The sequence below is a fragment of the Hesperophylax consimilis genome, chromosome 27 (genome assembly GCF_061612785.1).
Source record: "Hesperophylax consimilis isolate HC1 chromosome 27, BYU_Hcon_1.0, whole genome shotgun sequence".
NCBI classification, from domain to species: domain Eukaryota; kingdom Metazoa; phylum Arthropoda; class Insecta; order Trichoptera; family Limnephilidae; genus Hesperophylax; species Hesperophylax consimilis.
The window spans coordinates 7230896-7241296 of NC_142862.1; the positions used below are offsets into that span (position 1 = coordinate 7230896).

The following is a 10401-nucleotide window of genomic DNA, read 5'->3' on the forward strand; positions in this document are numbered from 1 at the left end:
ATCTTAGCTATAATAATGTATTTTTTAAAAGTTGTTTCTTTTATGCCTTAATACATTTATATTGAAAAAATATTTTGTTTAGTAGTTAACATTCATATTTTTTATTTAGTAATTTATTTGTATTCTACTCAAGCGAAGCGATAGGAAAACCTTGAATTTATCTAAAGCATATTTTTTGGTATTCATAATGTTCACCAATTCGTTATAAAGATTAATCAAAATAGTGATTTGGAATTAAGCTTCGCCTTTAGCTAGAAATTAATATACGGCAGCGCAGAAATTCGCGCGTGGCGCGATTTTTCGCTTCAAGGAAAACGCCTGTGCTGTCGCTATATGTGTTTGCAGCTATAGTGATTATTTTACAGTCGACGCGACTACTATAGGTACTCTAGATTGGTGATAATTTCTAACGCAAAATACAAATGCTAATTAAAATGTTGAAGTAATCGGTAATAAAACTGACATTAAAAATAAAATTCTAAATGGGTTGTTATATTTAGTTCAAAGCAATTTTAATTTACGTTTTTTGTGAACACCGCACAAGAGTACTCCTAATCGTCTGAAGCCAGTGAGACTATGGCATCCCCAATTTGGGTATGTTGTGAGGCTGAAGGTAGTGGGGAGGGGAAGTAAATGGGGAAGAGGAAGCTGGGGAAGTACCTGGCTATTCAGATCTGGTCACCAAACACGGCCAAAGCCTTTTCAAGCAACGTTACACTTTTGAATGGTGGTCTTACACCGATACTGAATGTATCTTTCACTCTGGAACGTGCCGCAAATATACCTTACATAATTTATAATGATTGAATTGTGAAATAATAAATTAAATTAACCTAGTAAAATGTACTTGCGCACGCCGGGATTTGAACCCGCGACCTCTGGATTCTCAGTCGAGAGCCTTACCCCTCGACCACGGAGGCCGTCAACCCTCTTTATGCTTCTTATTCTGTTTCATTCTCCTACCGCGGGTAAGTTGTCATCATTAATATCAACTTTTGACGTAAACAGCAATGAAAAACAACAAGCGAAAAAGAAAAGTAAACATTTCTCAATGTACTATTTTTATTCACCTAAGATTTTCTTATTTATGAGATTTTATATATCCTAATTAGAAATGAAAATAATTTACATCTTCTTCCAAGAAACCTCCATCTAAATTCTTAAAATACGTTTCTTAGAATTAGACAACGCTACGTGTATAATAACGCTAAATTGTCTTTGCTACCAAGTTATGCATCAATTATGTTATTCCTGTCCCGACGATTTACTGGGAATTAACCACTTGGCCGGAATTGCGGTCTAAGGAGATTAATTATTCATCACCATTATAATAAAGAACAGTGATTCTACATAAAATCCTTACTATCATAGTGATCTACCAAAAACATGCGGTCATCGTAATTATGAAAAAACATACGATAAATGTCATAGCACCTTACTTACAAATCAATTACTTCACTAATCAAACATGGCAAAGGATAATTTAAAAAAAATACTAGTGGTGTTCTGTACTAACACCTTTTACATGAACTCCACCACACAGGAGGCTCCCAGGAAAACTTTTTCTAAAAATTCTGTGTGGAGGGTATTTTTACATAAAGGAAGTGGAGGAAGTTCTGTCAGAACTTCTGGGAAGGAATAAAAGGTATGAAGGGTGGGTTGAAATCTGGGAGTCAGTGTGTCCAGCATTGACGTAATCCATCTCTCTCACTGCGGTGAAAGGCGTTGGGTCGAGATTCCGGCTGGAGAGGTCAAAGGGTCTCCCTTAACCGACCTCTCCTGATTCGGCCCGTAGCTGGTGGGCAGACGCTTCAACGAGCACCCCTGTAAAAGTCACCAAACGTGGCGAACCACTTGGGGTGGCCTATGAATGGCCAGGGCTGGCCCTGTGCAGGTGCGATTGGAGCAGTCCGCTTCGAGCGCCAACTTGCCAAGGCACCAACGAGCTAAAGGGCTGATAATACCTAATAATAATGGGATAACTTGTAGAACGCCGTTTTTGTGAAAAATCATGTGTATTAGGTGCAGCGCCCTTGAGTTTTTTACTAGCGCCAGGCGCCGTTTGGCTCAAGGACGGCCTTGTCAATGGCAGAGGTGTTGTTTATCCAATTATTTTTTCTGGGACGGCGGTACCCTTACCGCCACACAATTTTTTGCTTAACCTCTTAAGGACCACGCCCGAGTATACTCGGGCGGCTATTATGTGCCAGAATCGGAATTCATACTAAATAAAAATTTTAATTATTTTTTCACATTATGCACCACAACACCAATATTCAGTCCCATTTTGTGTTTATATAATATCTTTTATATGAGGATATATATTTTGAGTAAATAAAATTCATTGATAAAAAAAGGTGTTTTTTTTCCATTTTTAATTTTTAAGTGATTACTGAAGGGGTTAATCCTCATATGAGATCTCAATAGATAGCGCAAAAAAAAAATATATATATGTGCATGTTTTTTTAATGTCATATTTTCGCCTGGGCTGTGTGAGAAATACTTACATGTATAGTTTTTAAGATAAAATATACATTTACATATTTATTTATTATATTGTTTATATATTTTTTTTATATTAACTCCACACAGGAGGCCCTGAAGAAAATAATTTCCTTCAGGGCCTATGTCATCTTTGGGGATGCTGTGTGGAAGGTCTTTTTGTGGAGAGGAAGGAGTGAACATGGGTCTTGAAGAGTCCCAAGTTGTAGAAGAGAGGAAACACAGAGGCCGGCAGTTCGTTCCACAGCCGAGCTGTTGAACCTAAGAACTAATCGTAGAAGCGACCCGTTCTCATGTGACAAAAAATGTCAACCGTGTACAAATTTTGGGCGCGCGTTTGGCGTGTATCCCGACTACGCACCAGTGCCGAAGGGATCAATGACGCTAGTTCCTCAGAGCATCTTCCATTGTAATACCGATAGAAAATATTAAATCATTATTATATAAAAAATATTATTTATTATTATAAAAAGAAAACCCGTGTTTCCCTACCCGCTTAATTTTCTTCACAACCAGCAACTGCCACACACCGTTGGTCATGGTGGTAGATAGCCCTTGGTGTCACATCGAAAGTAAAAGAGTTTGGTGGGGATGGCTGAGCATGGGTGGGAGTGGGTGACGAAAATTTGCTTTGATATGGGAAGGCCGCGAATGTTTCAGATTATTTCAGAATGGACCCGCCGACTGTGTCGGTGAGTCTGGAAGGTTCCAGAAATTTCATGAAGGTTCTCGAATGCTCTAGAAGTTTCTTGAAAGAGAAAATTCAAGAATGGCGGGAAATGGTCACCAAACACGGCTAAAGCCATTTCAAGCAAAATTTTCGACGGGTGATACAAAGAGTATATAGCAATCTGGAGAAATATCTGTCGGAAGGTAAAATATATTGATAAATTTATTGCGTGTGCCAATTTCTACAATGAGCTGACTGTAAAACTAGTTTCATAAAATAAAAAATAAAAACAGCTACGTACATGTTGCCTTCGGGTAGGTACCTACTAAACGCACCCGTTTTACGAAATAATCTTAATCACAAACAATCACAACATCAACCCAAATCCTAAATCACCGTCCAACTATTCATTATTTCATCGCAATATATCAAATTTCTCAACGATAAATCGTTTATAAACTCTACCCAACCTGCAATAGATTCATAAGAAAAATGTTTATATTCAAAATACTGCTAAAATATGCTTACGAGTAAAAAAGGTTAATAATTTGCCTACTCTGTGATCGTTTGTAGTGATGATGAAATGGATCTTTTTATTAATTTAGTTTTGTGTATCGCCGCTTAGCGACGACAGAAAAAAGGGGCGTGAGATTATAAACAAGAAAATAGCGCCTTCTTGGAAACTATTTCGCCCAGCGTATATTGAAAATGACAAACAATTTGTTCAGAAAGCTTCCATTTTGTTAAAAGGTTAAATCATTTGTATATACGTATTATATATTTAAATTTGTTTTTTTAAACTTCTTGTTGTTGTGTTGTTGTTTTAACTGTTTGTAGATTTTGTCGTATGGTTTATTTAAGATCAGTTTGTGGGCGAATTCGCGGGAAAAGTTCGAAATTATAATTTTTGCCAATACTGTTCTCGGAACGATGGCCTTCAAACAGAACTCGTGAAATAAATTTTAGGCAGGCCACCTCTTGTTTTGCTACAGTTTGTCATCTAGATATATTAACGCAGGTGATTTAATGCCGCCAAAGAGATAGGTAAACCGATAGAAATGTGCGTGGGCGTGTCTGTGCGACCGAAGTAAGACAATATTTTCCTTACTTTTGGTGAAATCAAGATTTTAAAATATCGAAAATCTTTCTTCAACATAATATAACCAATTTCATTGGCCTATCTGAGACCTAGGAGTCGAAAAGGTTTATGCATATTGGCGACATCAGTTTTCTTTCAAATCATATAGATCACACATTTATTTTTGTTGTTGTTATTGACTATTACATACTTCAAATTGGGGATGTAATAGTCCCACTAGCTCCGAATAGTTGGGACTCTTGTGAGGAAGTCACATAAATAGGCTAAGTAGTCTGAAAAGATAAAAAAATGGGTATAGACATAGACATATGAATATTAGTAGACCTGCCCTAAGTGATTAAAAGCGTATTATCCCCCACTCCCCATACCGGTTCCATTGGAGCCGGCTGTGCTCGCGTATGGCCTCAAGTGAAATTTGAAAACGTGACGTCATCATTCTTGTGCGAACTATGGTCGAGGCATCATCGGTTCATTTTACGAAATAACACGGCAAAATGTTGACTTGTACTATGAAAACTTGTAAAAATAGATTTGAAAAGGAGAATAAACCCAATTGTCGTATTACATTCCATATATAAGCATTATTTTACTTTATTTTAAGCATATTCACATCCTATAATATAGATCAGTTTTAGAAACATATACTATCACATCGAGAAACGTCTGGACGCGAAACACAAAGCTGGTTGGTTGCTGGGAAGTAAATTATGAACATTTATAAAAGTGTCTTAACTAAATACTTAAACGAAATATTCGACTCTGAAAATAGAATCGAATTTTTTTGCCGAATTTGGACTTCGCAAATTTGTTCATAACGTGGCGAGTAATTTGCGCTCCCATGTAAAAATGTCTATTCATTCAAAAGCAGATTTTACTTTTAAGAAGTAAATGGTGATATTATAATGCGAGATGCCTATTTACTGTCAGATTGATTTTATTGACGAATCACAGTCAGCCTTACTCCCTTCGTTCTTCAACAGTTGATTTTACCCCTCGTCATTATCTTCTCGTCTATTAATTCCTATGTCTGTGGGTATAGACAAAAAATATCATCAAATATTCCTGCTTGACTATTCATTTTTTTTTTTTTACTTTATTTATTTTCATTTATTTACATATATTATACATAGATATTAATAGATAGTAAATAATAACATAATATACAGGGTGTCCGGAAACTCGGAGTACAAGCGGGAAACTGGTGAATCTACATCACATTTGGAGTCGATTTTGTAGTATTTTTTTTTTTTTGAGCTTTCGTTATCGAGTAAATCGAGTTTGAAGTTGATTTTTTTTTTTTTAATCAAATTCTTATAAATTATTACTGAAGATCAAAGTACCCGACTAATTAAAACTATTTGAAAGTAAAACAAATGAAGAAACTCGGATTTGAAGCATTATTTTGAAATCACCCTTCATTTAACCCGGCGTAATCATAAAATATTTCTGCTCTGCAGGGTTAAAACATCTGTTATTCAACCCTAAACACCAGAAAAAACTTTAACCCTAAAATAGCCGAAAAATATTTTTTTTTTGTTTTTTTTTTTTTTTGAAAATGCTCAAATCAAAAAACTTTATGTTTTTTTGGGTTGCCCATGTGGTGTAGATTCTCCAGTTTCCCACTTGTACTACGAGTTTCCGGACACCGTGTATATTACCAAATTGTATACACAAGAAATGAAAACCCACTAAGGCACTGCCTGATTGTGGGTAATATAAAACCATAACTATATTTCAAGTACCTAAGTATAATATATACAAGTAGAAAAAGTTTTTTTTGTTTGTTTATAGTTATTATAAAAGTAAAGAGAAAACATTATGTACAATAGTTTATAAAGTTTCAGAAAGTGAGTTGTAGAAAGGATCAATAAATTTATATAAAAAGCGTTTCAATATCTGCGTCATTCAGCCATAATTTTACCTCCAACATATTCTATTGTTTTATTTATCATTTGAGTTTGTAGTGGTAGAAGGTTAAATGTACGAGGACCAATGAAACTGCTAGGTGTCTGCATTAATTTAGTATTTGTTTGGGGAGTGTAAAATATATTAATTGTTCTTTTGCTCATTCTGTTTTCAATTATTTTTGTTTTTAAATAAATATTTCATAGTTTGTAATATAAATAATTTAGATTCTTTGTATAATAGGTCGGTCGAGAATGTTTTATTTTTGTTATATATGACTTTAATTATGTGTTTTTGAATTATTTGTAGGGGCTTAATAAATGTATCAGGTGCACCACCCCATCCTATTATGCCATAAGTGATTGCAGATTGCACTAGGGAGAAGTAGATCATTTTCAATTTTTCAGCGTTTAAAATTTCCTTGAGTCTATAAAATATGTAGGTAAGATCTTAGTTTAGAAGTGGTTTGATTAATATGTGATTTCCAATTAAGATTAATATCTATTGATACTCCTAAATATTTTATATTTTTGACATTAGCGAGTTCGTTGCACAGGAAGGACATTTCTTGATTGCAAGTTGTATTATGGATTCTAATTTTAAGGTTGTATTTTGGTTTGTTTTTTATGTTTTTATAAAAAGGTAAGTACAATGTTTTGCTATAGTTTAGGACAAGTTTGTTGTATTTTAACCATTTTGAAACAAGTGAAATACATACAATTATTTTTATAAGCAATAATTATTAGCCTGAAACACTCATCCACATTGAAAAATCTCCTGATAAAAGATACATGACGCCAACGGGACTTGAACCCGTGTCCTTTCGATTGCCGGTCGACAGCTCTGACCACTGAGCTATGGCGGCTTATCTCTTATCCGCGAAATAATTCAATATATACTAGTGTTTCATTCAACAATTACTGCTTATTACATTTTTTCACCTGATAACAACCAACTTTATTTTGTATGAGAAAGGCATTGTAAGTGCTAACTCTCTCACTAGATGGCGTCGAGACAAATTGTCTACATTTTTTGGTGAAGATACTTGAACTTGTCAAATATTAATTATTATTATTTTTTTTTTTTGGTAAACTAATGTTTAAGACAAGATATTTTATGTATAGCACAAAGGGTAACAATTATTTTTATAAGCAATAATTATTAGCCTGAAAACTCATCCACATTGAAAAATCTCCTGATAAAAGATACATGACGCCAACGGGACTTGTAATATCAATAGATATTAATCTTAATTGGAAATCACATATTAATCAAACCACTTCTAAACTAAGATATCTTACCTACATATTTTATAGACTCAAGGAAATTTTAAACGCTGAAAAATTGAAAATGATCTACTTCTCCCTAGTGCAATCTGCAATCACTTATGGCATAATAGGATGGGGTGGTGCACCTGATACATTTATTAAGCCCCTACAAATAATTCAAAAACACATAATTAAAGTCATATATAACAAAAATAAAACATTCTCGACCGACCTATTATACAAAGAATCTAAATTATTTATATTACAAACTATGAAATATTTAGTCTTACAATGCCTTTCTCATACAAAATAAAGTTGGTTGTTATCAGGTGAAAAAATGTAATAAGCAGTAATTGTTGAATGAAACACTAGTATATATTGAATTATTTCGCGGATAAGAGATAAGCCGCCATAGCTCAGTGGTCAGAGCTGTCGACCGGCAATCGAAAGGACACGGGTTCAAGTCCCGTTGGCGTCATGTATCTTTTATCAGGAGATTTTTCAATATGGATGAGTGTTTCAGGCTAATAATTATTGCTTATAAAAATAATTGTTACCCTTTGTGCTATGCATAAAAAATCTTGTCTTAAACATTAGTTTACCAAAAAAAAAAAATAATAATAATAATGAAATACATACAGTTGCTTTCGAAAAAGTTTCTGTCCAATTATTACCATCCACTATTATTGCCGTGTCATCGGCGTAAGAAACAATTTTACCAGGGATTACAAAATTACATAAATCATTTATATAAATTAAGAATAAAATCGGGCCAAGCACAGTTCCCTGCGGAACTCCGTTTTTATCTGTGTCTCTGAACTATAATTATTCCCAATTTTTGTTTTTTGTGTTCTGTCTTTAAGATAGTTTGATAGAAGTTTTAGTGTGTCTTTTTTGAAGCCCAGTCGAGTTATTTTTTTAATGAGTAAATTATGATTAACGGTGTCGAAAGCTTTTCTTAAATCTAGGAATATGGCAAGACATTTCTTTTTTTTATCGATAGATGTGTAAATATTTTTTGTCAATTCATATATGGCATCCTCAGTGCTTAAATACTCAAATAGATTCGCTGTTAATTGGAAAACGTAAATAAACTCTTTCAGATTTTAATATTACACACGGACATATTATTATGTAATGGAATTTAAAAACAAAACATTTAATGCAAACACAGCTTTTAACATATGTTTTTAAATTGCTTACCGATGATTTTTTTCTTCTAAACTTTATTTACCACTTGATTACACAAGTGAAAAATCAACAAATGATATATGTAATGGTAGATAGTGAGTCGGGTAGCGCACATAATTTGTAAACAAATATTGATGTCAATAAACGCCCGGGTTACCGGCAAATTTAAAAAAAAAACAAGTAAACACTTTTTTTTCTCTATTACATCTATTATAAAATATATTATTTTAAAATATTTCGATACAGGTATTTCCTAGTGAGACAGGCATTGAAAAAAACAATTAATATCAATCTTTATACAGATAAATTAAAATAAAATAAAATAATTTAAACAATTTTTTTTAAATGGTATGACTGTAGATTGAACCTTCCGAATGCCGATAGGATAGGACCGAGATTGCTATAATGTCTTCCGATTTGAGAGAAATTGCAACCAAAATTTGATTGAATGCCTTGTCATCGACAATGAGTCTTTCCGCCGAGTTTCAGTTTGATCGGATGTCAGAGAGTGGGTTAATTTCCGCTTCCAAGATTTGCATTGATATAAATACATTCACCTATGTTTCAAATAGATGTATTAAAAATGCATTTAATTACTTAGATAAAATTATTATAAAGGTTACTGTCACCTCTTATTTGTTTAATATAAAATTATTATTTTAAAAATTGGCAAATCTTGATTAAATGAACTGTTTGGCGATTTTATGTTTTAAGGAATTGTTAGAAATTAAATTACACGGGAGTTTATATTATAAGCTTTTGACGGCTTCCGAGGTCGAGGGGTAACGCTCTCGATTAGCAATCCGGAGTTATTTCGTTAATAGTTGTTGATCCGCAATTATTTTATCAAAAGTGTTTCAATTACTGAACGAAAAACAAAATGAAAACCAACAGAATCAGCTTATTAATTTAAATGCCGATATTAATTAAAATAGCAAGATTAGTTTATTACAATATTAAAAATAACGATTCAGATCTTTGTTTGCTGAAAACTTGACTGATAAGTAGAGATACTTATGATATTAATCTATAGTTTTTATATTTAATGTTGCATGTAGGTAGGTATAGTAAAATAATATAACCTAATGACCTAAGTAAACGATCATAAATTATTATTACACCTCACAAGAGTGCCCCTGTCTGTACAGTGTAAAGACAGGAGAACTAAGTCGTTACCCGGTTGGAAAGCGTTGTGACACAGGATTTATTAATTCAGGTCTTGAAGAGCCCTGGATTAAATAAAGGAGTAAAAACAGATAATGTTAGCTTGTTCCACATACGAGCCGGCTTACACCAAAACGAGTCGAAGAAACGAGCCATTCTCATGAAGTCGACATCAACTGTGAACAAGTGTTCCGTTCATGTCCTTCGAATTTCACGCACGTGCACCGGAGATCAATGATGCTAGCTCCTTAGAGCAGGCTCCATTAAAATAAGATGCATGAGTGAAGAACGTATCGGGAGCATCTTCTATCCTTATCCTGTATTCTCCGCTCCATCTACTTATTCGATTTAATGCATAATACAACTCACATCTCTGAGAAACTTTATCTCTCACATCTTTAGAATCTTCGGGGTTTCTTTCAATTTGGAGCATTCATGTTGTGAACCCAGGAGACATTGCCGAATACCAAATAACAACCAGACTTGTTAACTGCGATTCCAGTTCTCTCAAATGTTACCAAACGTAGCAAATAACTTGGGTTTAACCTATGGGAGAGGTGTTGCCTACCCGTCTCAAATTAAGCTAAGAAATTGACCACATC

At 33.8% G+C, this 10401-nt stretch overlaps 2 non-coding genes across 2 annotated transcripts; one reads left to right on the forward strand and one right to left on the reverse strand.

Annotated features, from left to right (window-relative positions):
- Window positions 1-6968: 6968 nt before the first annotated feature.
- On the reverse strand, window positions 6969-7041 carry TRNAA-GGC (transfer RNA alanine (anticodon GGC)). Its single transcript has one exon. It is a non-coding gene; the product is annotated as a tRNA-Ala (tRNA).
- Window positions 7042-7849: 808 nt separating this feature from the next.
- On the forward strand, window positions 7850-7922 carry TRNAA-GGC (transfer RNA alanine (anticodon GGC)). The gene has a single exon. It is a non-coding gene; the product is annotated as a tRNA-Ala (tRNA).
- The last annotated feature ends 2479 nt before the right edge of the window (window positions 7923-10401 follow it).